Genomic DNA, 13,756 nt, shown 5'->3' with positions numbered 1-13,756 from the left:
AGAAGTTGATTTCCCAACCCAGACCCTCAAAACTATGAGGTCCTGGAATAATATACCAAACTCTGCAAGAAAAAATGGATGCCAACCAAGAATTCTATAGCCAGCAAAATTAGGCATCATATTTGAAGATGAAATTAAATCCTGTAAAATATCAAGCTCTCTAATGATGAAATTGACCCATGAAAAGGGACTGGGGATGTAGCCCAATACTAGAGCATTTGTCAAGCACAAGGCCCTAGGTTCAATCCTAACTACTACAAAACCAACAACAAACCATGAAAAGATTGTGGGTGTTATGGGATTCCCGAGGTAGCTTTTAAAATACACTTATAAAAGTATGCACCTAAGGTAAGGTGACAGAGGCTTAGTTGCAAGCCCATTGATCCCAAGAGGTAGAATCCCTCCCGATATACCAACACAGATTATCAGAAAGTTGAATTAAAATTAAATATCAAAATAAAAGCCAATGTTAATTTACCAACAGATTCATATTTAATGCAGATCATTTTTTAAATTTTGGAAATATGATATGCACTAAACTCACTTTAAATCTTGTAATAATTAAGGTAATATATTAATAGATAATTTCTCATAGATAATTTTTCAAAGAAGCAAAAAATATTTAAAAAACCAAAAAATATAGAATGTGTGCATTTTAAAAATCGTCAAAAGCAGTAAGGAAAATATTAATGTGATAATGTTGGAATTTAATAAGATATGAAGTATTATAATTTTGATAGCAAATGAACAAATGCTATTGACATTTCAATATCTATTACAATGCTGGATATTTGTAAAGAAATATAAAAAACCAAAAGTAATAGCAATTTCCAATAATAGAAGATTAAATAATATTTTTTGTTGTTACAGCAGATTAAACCAAGGGAAGCTTAATCACTGAACCACATCCCTAGTCCTTTTTTATAATGTATTTAGAGACAGGGTCTCACTAAATTTCTGAGGCTGGCTTTGAACTTATGATCCTCCTGCCTCAACTTCCTGAGCCACTGGGATTACAGGCACGTGCTACCATGCCTCACAAATAACATTTTTTTAAAACAAAGCATGTTCAATAAATTAGGAAGAGCTTTGAAAAACAGCTTTTATTCTGTGAAATTCAGTGTTTTGAATTTTTTCATTATGGTGAAAATAGCTGAAAAAGCTAATTTAAAAATTGTTTAGGGTGCTTAATTTTGGTCATTGGTATTTTCTTGGACTAATTAATATTCCATACTTTTCATTTAAACTATAGTAATAAAAGTAAAATGATTATTTGTAAAAGTAAATAAAATTATTGTAAATGAATATTTACTAAATATTGAGGCATACTGATATTGTCATACCTTGACCAAATTCCTTCATTATCCATCATTTATCTTAAATAACAGATTTCTTCAGCCATACTAAGTGATTGCCCAGAATCTTCTCTATCCCTCCTTTTCTGCTGATTTCTCTAACTCTCTACACACCAAACATATGGGACTCAGCCCACTTCCATGAGAGCACATAAATTCTTTACATGAATCTTTATAGTTGATTTTCCCCTGATGTCTGGGAACGTTATTCCCGTGGCTGTGCACAAGACTTATAATTTATGTGGGTTGATCCACTGAATGTACCACCCCAAGCCATATAGGAAAAAATAACAGTAAGATATATAAAGTATATACAAAAGGAAAGCCATCCCAGGTAGCATACCAACTCAGTACAGGAGAGACATCACGGGCATTTTGCAGCCTACACAACCAAAGAAAGCAGTCTTGTCACATTTAAGTTCTTCTCATCTCTCTTAAATACACTGAAGTAAACATATAAAGTTATTGTCTGGAGCCACTGGGCTCAGTGCCATCAATACTTTTGGTCTCCAGACCTGGATCTGGCCAGCAGCCAGGCCTTGAGAGCAGAAACCAGATGTCTTTAAGTTTTTTTTTGTTTGTTTGTTTGTTTGTTTTTTTAATGTTCTCGGGCAGAGAGCTTATCTGTCCTTGAACAGGGGCACTGCCAGACCACTAAGTTTCTCATGCAAGTTGTTTACTCCTTTTCCTGGTTTCACTTTTTGAAAGCACTCTTAAACGAGACTCCATCTTTCTCTACACCTGATGAAAAAACTCAATACAAAAGTTATTTGACTACATATATTTGTTTTTATTTATTTTTTAAATTATTTGTTCTAATTAGTTATTCATGACAATGGAATGCATTTTGAGTCATTGTACACAAATGGAGCACAGCTTTTCATTTCTCTGGTTGTACATGATGGAGAGTTATACCATTCATGCAATCATACAGATACACAGGTTGATAATGTCAACTTCATTCCACCATCTTTCCCAACCCCATTACCCTGCCACTTCCCTCCCTCCCCTCTGCCCTATCCAAAGTTTCTCCATTCTTCCATTGTCCCCTTCTATGGATCAGCATTCACTTATCAGAGAAAACATTTGGCCTTTGCCTTTTGGGGATTGACTTTCTTCACTTAGCATAATATTCTCCAACTCCACCCATTTACTTGCAAATGCCATAATTTCATTCTTCTTTAAGGTTGAGTAATATTCCATTGCATATGTATACCATAGTTTTTTATCCATTCATCTATTAAAGGGCATCTAGACTGGTTCCACAGTTGAGCTATTGTGAATTGAGCAGCTATAAACATTGTTATGGCTGTGTCACTGTAGTATGCTGATTTTAAGTCCATTGGGTACAAACCAAGGAGTGGATAGTTGGGGCTAATGGTGGTTCCATTCCAAATTTTCTAAGAAGTCTCCATGCTGCTTTCCAGAGTGATTGCACCAATTTTCAATCGCATCAATGATGAATGAGTATACCTTTGTCCCGACATTCTTGTCAACACTTACTGCTTGTATTCTTGATAATTGCCATTCTGACTAAAGTAGAAAAAATTTTAGAGTAGTTTTTTTTTTTTACGTTTACATAGGGCAATGATGTTTATTTTTTTCCCTTCCCCCCCAACCCTCCCACCCCTCTTTTCCCTCTATACAGTCCTTCTTTCCTTCATTCTTACCGCTCTCCTTATCCCTAACCCTAAACCTAACCCTAAACCTAATGCTAACCCCTCCCACCCCCCATTATATGTCCTCATCCGCTTATCAGTGAGATCATTCGTCCTTTAGTTTTTTGAGATTGGCTTATCTCACTTAGCATGATATTCTCCAATTTCGTCCATTTGCCTACAAATGCCATAATTTTATCATTCTTCATTGCGGAGTAATATTCCATTGTATAAATATGCCACAGCTTCTTTATCCATTCATCAACTGAAGGGCATCTAGGTTGGTTTCACAATCTGGCTATGGTGAATTGAGTAGCAATGAACATTGACGTGGCTGTATCTCTGTAGTATGCTGATTTTAAGTCCTTTGGGTATAGGCCAAGGAGTGGGATAGCTGGGTCAAATGGTGTTTCCATTCCAAGCTTTCTGAGGAATCTCCACACTGCTTTCCAGAGTGGCTGCACTAATTTGCAACCCCACCAGCAATGTATGAGTGTTCCTTTTTCACCACATCCTCGCCAACACCTATTGTTGCTTGTATTCTTGATAATCACCATTCTAATTGGGGTGAGATGAAATCTTAGGGTAGTTTTGATTTGCATTTCCCTTATTACTAGGGATGTTGAACATTTCTTCATATATCTGTTGATTACTTGTACATCTTCTTCTGTGAAGTGTCTGTTCATTTCCTTAGCCCATTTGTTGATTGGATTATTTGTATTCTTCGTGTAGAGTTTTTTGAGTTCTTTATAGATTCTGGAAATTAGCGCTCTATCTGAGGTATGGTTGGCAAAGATATTCTCCCACTCCGTAGGCTCTCTCTTCACATTTCTGATAGTTTCCTTTGCTGAGAGAAAGCTTTTTAGTTTGAATCTATCCCAGTTGTTGATTCTTGCTTTTATTTCTTGTGCTATGGGAGTCCTGTTAAGGAAGTCTGATCCTAAGCCAACAAGTTGAAGATTTGGACCTACTTTTTCTTCTCTAAGATGCAGGGTCTCTGGTCTGATTCTGAGGTCCTTGATCCATTTTGAGTTGAGTTTTGTGTAGGGTGAGAGATAGGGGTTTAATTTCATTCTATTGCATATGGTTTTCCAGTTTTCCCAGCACCATTTGTTGAAGAGGCTATATTTCCTCCATTGCATATTTTTGGAACCTTTGTCTAGTATGAGAAAATTGTATTTATTTGGGTTTGTGTCCATGTCCTCTATTCTGTACCATTGATCTACCTGTCTATTTTGGTACCAATACCATGCCGTTTTTGTTACTATTGCTTTGTAGTAGAGTTGAAGATCTGGTATTGCAATACCCCCTGCTTCGCTCTTGCTACTGAGGATTGCTTTAGCTATTCTAGGTTTTTTATTCTTCCAGATGAATTTCATAATTGCTTGATCTATTTCTGCAAGGTACATCATTGGGATTTCAATTGGAATTGCATTGAATCTGTATAGCACTTTAGGTAGTATAGCCATTTTGACAATATTCATTCTGCCTATCCAGGAACATGGGAGATCTTTCCATTTTCTAAGGTTTTCTTGAATTTCTTTCTTTAGTGTTCTGTAGTTGTCATTGTAGAGGTCTTTCACCTCTTTTGTGAGATTGATTCCCAAGTATTTTATTTTTTTGAGGCTATTGTGAATGGGGTAGTTTTCCTAATTTCTCTTTCTGAAGATTCATCACTTATGTATAAAAATGCATTGGATTTATGAGCATTGATCTTGTAACCTGCTACTTTACTGAATTCACTTATGAGTTCTAAAAGTTTTCTGGTGGAATTTCCAGGTTCCTCTAAATATATAATCATGTCATCAGCGAACAGGGATAGTTTGAGTTCTTCTTTTCCTATTCGTATCCCTTTAATTTCTTTGGTTTGTCTGATTGCTCTGGCTAGAGTCTCAAGGACGATGTTGAATAGAAGTGGTGAAAGAGGGCATCCCTGCCTTGTTCCAGATTTTAGGGGGAACGCTTTCAGTTTTTCACCATTTAGAATGATATTAGCCATGGGCTTAGTGTAGATTGCCTTTATAATGTTAAGGAATGTTCCCACTACCCCAATTTTTTCTAGTGTTTTGAGCATGAAGGGATGCTGTATTTTATCGAATGCTTTTTCTGCATCTATTGAAATAATCATGTGATTCTTAACTTTAAGTCTGTTGATATGGTGAATGACATTTATTGATTTCTGAATGTTGAACCAACCTTGCATCCCTGGGATAAAACCCACTTGATCGTGGTGCACTATCTTTTTAATATATATTTGTATGCGATTTGCTAAAATTTTGTTGAGAATTTTTGCGTCGATGTTCATTAAGGATATTGGTCTGAAATTTTCTTTTCTGGTTTAGGTATCAGGGTGATATCGGCTTCATAGAACGAGTTTGGGAGGGTTCCCTCCTCTTCTATTTCATGGAATAGTTTGAGGAGTATTGGAATGAGCTCTTCTTTAAAGGTTTTGTAGAACTCGGCTGAGAACCCATCTGGTCCTGGACTTTTCTTTGTTGGTAGGCTTTTGATGACCTCTTCTATTTCATTGCTTGAAATTGGTTTATTTAAGTTGTGTATGTCCTCCTCGTTCAGTTTAGGTAATTCATATGTCTCTAGAAATTTGTTGATGTCTTCGAGGTTTTCTGTTTTGTTGGAGTATAGATTTTCAAAATAGCTTCTAATTATGTTTTGTATTTCACTCATGTCTGTTGTGATGTTTCCTTGTTCATTACGAATTTTAGTAATTTGAGTTTTCTCCCTCTTTCTCTTTGTTAGTGTGGCTAAGGGTTTATCAATTTTATTTATTTTTTCAAAGAACCAACTATTTATTTTGTTAATTTTTCCAATTGTTTCTTTTGTTTCAATTTCGTTGATTTCGATTTTAACTATTTCCTGTCTTCTACTACTTTTGGTATTGGTCTGCTCTTCTTTTTCTAGCGCTTTGAGCTGTAGTGTTAAGTCGTTTATTTGTTGATTTCTACTTCTTTTTTTGAATGCACCCCATGAAATAAATCTTCCTCTAAGTACCGCTTTCATAGTATCCCAGAGATTTTGATATGATGAGTCTTTGTTCTCGTTTACTTCTAAGAATTTTTTTATTTCCCTCCTGATGTCTTCTGTTATCCATTCATCATATAATAGTGTATTATTTAATCTCCAGGTATTGGAGAAGTTTCTGTTTTTTATTCTGTCATTTATTTCTAATTTCAATCCATTATGATCTGATAGAGTACAAGGTAGTATCTCTATCTTCTTGTATTTGCTAACAGTAGCTTTGTGGCATAAAATATGGTCTATTTTAGAGAAGGATCCATGTGCTGCTGAAAAGAAAGTGTATTCACTCTTCGTTGGATGGTATATTCTATATATGTCCGTTAAGTCTAAATTGTTGATTGTGTTGTTGAGATCTATAGTTTCTTTATTCAATTTTTGTTTGGACGATCTATCCAGTGGTGAGAGAGGTGTGTTAAAATCACCTAGTATTATTGTGTTGTGGTCTATTTGATTTCTGGAATTGAGAAGGATTTGTTTGACGTACGTGGATGAGCCAATGTTCGGGGCATAGATATTTATGATTGTTAAGTCTTGCTGATTTATGCTTCCCTTAAGCAGCATGTAATGTCCTTCTTTATCCCTTCTGACTAGTTTTGGTTTGAAGTGCACATTATCTGAAATGAGGATGGATACTCCAGCTTTTTTGCTGTGTCCATGTGCATGGTATGTTTTTCCCCATCCTTTCACCTTTAGTCTATGGGTGTCTCTTTCTATGAGATGAGTCTCTTGCAGGCAGCATATTGTTGGATTTTTCTTTTTAATCCAATCTGCCAGTCTGTGTCTTTTGATTGATGAATTCAGGCCATTGACATTCAGGTTTATTATTGTGATATGATTTGTATTCCCAGTCAATTGACTCATATTTGTTTTTGACATGATTTGGTTTCTCCTTTATCTGGCTATTCCTTTAGGCTAGCTCCTCCTGTTGCTGATTTGCATCGTTGTTTTTCATCTCTTCCTCATGGAATATTTTGCTGAGAATGTTCTGTAATGCTGGCTTTCTTTTTGTAAATTCCTTTAGCTTTTGTTTATCATGGAAGGATCTTATTTCATTGTCAAATTTGAAGGTAAGTTTTGCTGGGTATAAGATTCTTGGTTGGCATCCATTTTCTTTCAGGGCTTGGTATATGTTGTTCCAGGCCCTTCTAGCTTTTAGGGTCTGGATTGAAAAATCTGCTGATATTCTTATTGGTTTCCCTCTGAATGTAATTTGATTCTTTTCTCTCACGGCCTTTAAAATTCTGTCTTTATTTTGTATGTTAGGTATTTTCATAATAATGTGCCTTGGTGTGGGTCTGTTGTAATTTTGTATGTTTGGAGTTCTATAAGCCTCTTGTACTTGTTTTTCCATTTCATTCTTCAGATTTGGGAAATTTTCTGTTATTATTTCATTGAATAGATTGTTCATTCCTTTGGTTTGTTTCTCTAAGCCTTCCTCAATCCCAATAATTCTTAAATTTGGCCTTTTCATGATATCCCATAATTCTTGTAGATTCTGTTCATGATTTCTTACCATCTTTTCTGTTTGGCCAACTTTGCTTTCAAGATTAAATAATTTGTCTTCAATGTCTGAGGTTCTGTCTTCCAGGTGTTCTATCCTATTGGTTATGCTTTCTATGGAGTTTTTAACTTGGTTTATTGTTTCCTTCATTTCAAGTATTTCAGTTTGTTTTTTTTTTCAGTATCTCTAACTCTTTATTGAAATGATCTCTTGCTTCCCGTATTTGCTCTTTTAACTGTTGATTGGTGCGATCGTTTAATGCCTGCATTTGCTCTTTCATCTCCTCCTTCAATGCCTGCATTTGCTCTTTCATCTCCTCATTAGCTCCCCTGATCGTTTTAATTACGTACATTCTGAACTCCCTTTCTGACATTTCTTCTGCTGTGCTGTCATTGGGTTTTATTGATGTAGTATCTAGGTTTGTTTGGGACATTTTCTTCCCTTGTTTTCTCATATTGGTCAGCTGTCAGTGGGATCCTGAGATATTGCAGTTTTCCGCTATTGGCTTATAGTATCCCGTTAGATTTCCAGTGTATCACCTCCCAGCCTTCAGTAGCCTGATGTCTTGGAGGAATCTGATAAAGCAGCACATCCAAAGAAAACTGCCCCTAGCCCCCTACTGGTTCCACGGTTTGGAACTGGTTCTGTGCGGAAATGCTCTCACTGTGGGCCTGCACCGTGCAGCTGGCCTTGTGGGAGGAGCCCACTGCCGGAGTGTGGAAGGCTACCTTGGGAAGACTCTAGCTGCCCTGCCCAGCTCCGATAAGCCACCTCTATCTGGGCCTGCCACCCGGGCCGAGCTTTACCCAGTGGGCAGACTCACCTGTGGCTCTATTTCAGTCCAAGTCTCTCAATGCCTCCCCTTCTTAACTCCTGGGTTCTGGAGTGACTGGGGGTGCAGTCACCCTCTAGGCCACCATCTTGGATCGCCCCGTGAAGAGAGCCTGCAGCCGGAGTGGGCAGAGCTGCCTGAAGAGGTCTCTGGCTGCCCTGCCCTGATCCCAGAGGCTGCTTGCAGATCGAAGCTCTCCGTTGGTTCGGGGACTTGTGGCTGGTTCTATGTAGAAAACCTCTCACTGGGCGGTCTGGTCTGAGAAGCTAGCCTTGGAAGGCACCTCCCACTGCAGGGGTCCAGGCTACTTGGGGAGGTCTCTGGCTGCCCTATCCTGGTCCCTGAAGCTGCTTGTGTGCCGGAGTACATTGCACTGCACTGGCTCCGGGACTCAGAGCTTGTTCTGGTCAGAAAGGCTCTCACTAGCGGGCCAGTTTTGTTCCGAGAACCTGGAGAAGCTGGCTGTGTGGGCGGGGCCCACCGCCGGAGTGCACAGGGCTGCCTGTGGATGACTCTAGCTGCCCTGCCCGGCTCCGATAAGCCACCTCTATCTGGGCCTGCCACCCAGGCCGAGCTTTACCCAGTGGGCAGACTCACCTGTGGCTATATTTCAGTCCGAGTCTCTCAATGCCTCCCCTTCTTAACTCCTGGGTTCTGGAGCGACTGGGGGTGCAGTCTCCCTCTAGGCCGCCATCTTGGATCGCCTAGAGTAGTTTTGATTTGCATTTCTATAATTGCTAGAGATGTTGAACATTTTTCATATATTTGTTGATTGAATGTATATCTTCTATGAAGTATCTACTCAGTTCCTTAGCCCATTTATTGACTGGTTCATTTTTCGGAGGTGTTCAGTTTTTTGAGTTCTTCATATATCCTGAAGATTAGTGCTCTACCTGACATGCACATGACAAAGATTTTTTCCCATCTGTAGGCTCTGTCTTCGGGTTATTAATTGTTTCCTCTGCTGAGAAGAAGTTCTTTAGTTTGAATTCATTCCATTTATTGATTCTTGATTTTATTTCTTGAGTTCTAGGAGTCTTACTAAGGAAGTCAGGTCCTAAGCCAACATGATGAAGATTTGGACCTGCTTTTTCTTCTATTAGATGCAGGATCTCTGGTCTAATTCCTAGGTCATTGATCCACATGGAGTTGAGCTTTGTGCAGGGTGAGAGGGATTTAATTTCATTTTGCTGCATGTGGATTTCCAGTTTTCCCAGCACCATTTGTTGAAGCAGTTATCTTTTCTCCAATGTATGTTTTTGGTATCTTTGTCTAATATGAAATAACTGTATTTATGTGGGTTTGTCTCTGTGTCCTCTAGTCTGTACCATTGGTCTACATGTCTATTTTGGTACCAATACCATTCCATTTTTATTACTATAGTATTGTAGTATAGTTTAAGTTCTGGTAGTGTGAGGCTTCCTGCTTCACTCTTCTTGCCAAGGACTGTTTTTGCTATTCAGGCTCTCTTATTTTTCTAAATGAATTTCATGATTGCTTTTTCTATTTCTATGAAGAATGTCATTGATATTTTAGTTGGAATTGCATTGAATCTGCATAACACTTTTGGTAGTATGACCATTTTGACAATATTAATCTGCCTATCAAAGAACAAGGGAGATCTTTCCTTCTTCTAAGGTCTTCTTTAATTTCTTTCTTTAGCATTCTGTACTTTTCATTGTAGAGATCTTTTACCTCTTTGGTTAGGTTGATTTCCAAGTATTTTTGAGGCTATCGTTAATAGGGTCATTTTCCAATTTCTCTTTCAAAGGACTCATCACTGATGTACAGAAATGCATTTTATTGTGAGTGTTGATTTTATATTCTGCTACTTTGCTGAATTTATTTGTTAGTTCTAGATGTTTTCTGGTGGATTTTTTGGATCTTCTAAGTACAGCATCATGTTGTTGGCAAATAGTGATAGTTTGAGCTCTTCTTTTCCTATTCATATTCCTTTAAATTTATTTCTTCTAATTACTCATTAGAGTTTCAATGACTATGTTGAAGAGAAGTGGTGAAAGAGGGTATCTCTGTTGTGTTCCAGTTTTCAGAGGAAAATGCTTTCAATTTTTCTCCATTTAGAATTATATTGGCCTTGGGCTAAGCATAAAAACAATGTTGATCTGTGTTTCTGTTATTCCTAGTTTTTCTAGTATTTGAAACATGAAGAGGTGCAGTACTTTGTCAAATGTTTTTTCTGCATCTATCAAGATGATCATATGATTCTTATCTTTAAGCCTATTGATGTGATGAATTATGTTTGTTGATTTCTGAATGTTGAAGCAACCTTGCATCCCTGGGATGAACCCCACTTGATCATGGTGTCCTATATTTTACTCTATTATACCATTTCAAGTGTGGTAAATTATCCACTAAAAACTCCAAAATCTAGGAAAGGTCATGAGATGCATACTTGCAATTGAAGTGATTTTGGAGGAGTTGTGGATGGCAAGGTTGAGGATAGCCAGGATAACATAGTGAGACCCTATATATAAATAATATAAAAATGGCTGGGATGTAGTTCATGGTAGAGCACTTGGCTACCATGTGTGAGACCTAGGATTCAATCCCAGGCACTGAAATTTAAAAATGAAATGCCCAATGGTATATAATGAGGAATCTTTGAGTATATGATGTAAATTTCATCTCTATTATAATATCACTCCAGGTAGGGAATTTGCTACTTTTATTCAAAATAATATCACATATTCCTTAAATTTAATAAGCCTTCAAGTATTAATAATGCTTGACTGGATGCCAAGAGAATAGACTCATTGCACTGTACCCAGATTAGGAAACACAATTTTCCTCATTCTGCAGGCATAGCAAAACTGAGAGATGCAAGGGTCATTCATAATTAACACAAAGGGGCTGAGCACTGGGAAATATGAGACCATGAGCACAGAGCTGTTTACAACCCAATGGACTCAATTTACACCTAGTCATCAAATGGTCAAAAAAATGTAAACTTAATAAAAGGAAATTAAAGAGCTGACTAGGATCCGAATGCTGTGTATAACTCTGGCCTTGTGAGATGATCTGGGGCAGAGGACATGACTGTGAATGTGTTGGACTTGCTGCTTCTGCCTGTGCAGGATGAGGACAATGGAGCCACTGGCCCAGGCATTGAAGGTCAGATTCATCAAGACAGGGGAAAAGTATAGAACAGTATAAAATGAGCAATGATTCCCATGCTTATGCAGAAACAAGACCAATATATACATCTACACTGACATTTTTCTTATTAAATTGGCCATTCGCAAGTAAAGGCAGAAATAAATTTTTAAAGGCATAAATGAATGCATCAGAGCTTCAGGATCCAGCAGAGGAAAGAGCAGAAAGTTATGAACGTTGGGGATATAATCTTGAGTGTGATCTACCTACAGATTCTGGGGTTGAGCTTAATGGCCTGGAAACCATTGAACAGGCACAAAGTGCAGAAGGACACACAAGTGCTCCAGGAAATGTTTTCATCCCAAACTTGCCAGAGTCTGAGGTACACCTTGAGAGAAAAGAACAATGGAATTGGCCAACACCAGATGATTGAGAATCAAATCCGTGGGTCTAAAGGAATGTCTAGAGAGAAAGATGAAGTTATAGAGGCAAAGGAGGGAGAAATTTCCCAGGAAACCTACTCCTGTCTGAGTGAGGAAAATAATCCCCATATCCATGCTGAAAGGATCACATCAGCAACTGGAGGGTGGGTTGTACCTAAAGTCAGGGGATAAACAAATGAGAGTAAAGTGTCACCATCAATACAACCCCCTTTTTAAATACTTACAATAATCTCTCACATGAAATGGAAGATGACTTTCTGCCCACCTGCTCAAAGACAACACAATGAAAACCTGAACTGCACAAAACCTCAGTATCTACTTCCAAGGTGAAAGTGAGAGTGAAGGAGAGTCCTGTGCAGTAACATGGGTTATTCTCAAGCACACATTTTACAAGGCAAAGGCAAGATACAGACGTGTGCAGAGTGATTTCTTTGCATAAAAGAAAATAGAAACATAGGAAGAGACATTTTGCCAGCAGTCAGAGTGCGCACCCACATCTTCTTTGGGCACTGTGGTATGTGTAGAATTTTCACAATTGAACACTTTAAAACATCATGCAAGATAGGAAAGGCAGATTAAAACTCACCAATGTACTACAGACACATGATATATCTAAAGCTATAAGGTAAACTACATGTAGGGGAAGGGGAAGAACAGGGATGGTTCAGAAGACCAGAGCACACAGGGACCTGCCTAGTGAGAGGGTACATGGAGATCATGACTCTGCTGGGTTTCAACTTTGTGGAAAACTTGGGCTTCAAAGTATGATTGTGCAAATACCTGGGGACTTCTAGGAACCCAAATTAAACAGTAGACAGCATATGAATAAAGTGGAAAGAGAAGCCAGAGTGGTTCAAGTGAGCAGGAGTATCACAAGAACATATCCATTTTCTGCTTCAAGAATATTTCCTAAGCCACACAGGTCAGGCGCTTTTCTGGGCACCTGGGATATATCAGTACAGGAGACATGGTAAAAGTTTTGTCTCCACATTTTGTCTGCTTTTCTTACTCAGATGCACCCAACAAATTAAGTTGCACAGCCTCATGTCAGAAGCCAGTGGTCCCACAGGAGAGAAGGGCAGGAACTATATTTGGTGAAGATGGCTCAGGAGTAAGTCCCACACTGAGCAGGGTATTCACGGGGTGCCCATGGTGATGGTGCTGCCCCAGGAGTTGCTTTAGTGAGTTCAGGAGATGGAGGCATATTCCATTCCCATTCACACTCTTGGTTACTTTTATTCATAACTCGATAAGTAGTTCTTACAGCCTAATGTTAAAGGCCAATATGGATGGTCCCTCCTTCATTCCTGAGTTAGGTGAAATACCTTAATAATGGATCCCACTCTGGTATGTTTTGTACCAGAGACTTTTTCTTGGTGAGACTTACTAGAAATTAATGGAGACCTTTTCACTTTTAGTTTGTTTCCATACATTGAAAAGGTGATATTATAATAATATAGAATATGTATTATGATTGCAATATGTAAATATATATTAATATTGATTTATTTCCTGAACAACTGGACTTAATAGGAAATATTTTTCCAATTCATCAGTGTATAGAGTCATCCTTCAGTACCCTTAGGGCTTTGGTTCCAGAACCCCTGTGGATACCAAAGTTGACAGATGCTCAAGTCCCTAATATAAAATGCAGTAACACTTACATAAATCTTAAACACAACCTCCTGTGTACTTGGAATCACCCCATATCACTCATAATACCCAATGCAGTGTAAAATCTATGCAATACCCACTATACTGTACTGCTTAGGGGAACATGCCAAGAAAAAACTGTGTATTTGATCCATACAGACAAA

This window comes from Sciurus carolinensis, chromosome 16, assembly GCF_902686445.1.
Source record: "Sciurus carolinensis chromosome 16, mSciCar1.2, whole genome shotgun sequence".
Classification (NCBI taxonomy): domain Eukaryota; kingdom Metazoa; phylum Chordata; class Mammalia; order Rodentia; family Sciuridae; genus Sciurus; species Sciurus carolinensis.
The sequence above is the reverse complement of the archived record's forward strand: the minus strand, read 5'-3'. Positions refer to the sequence as shown.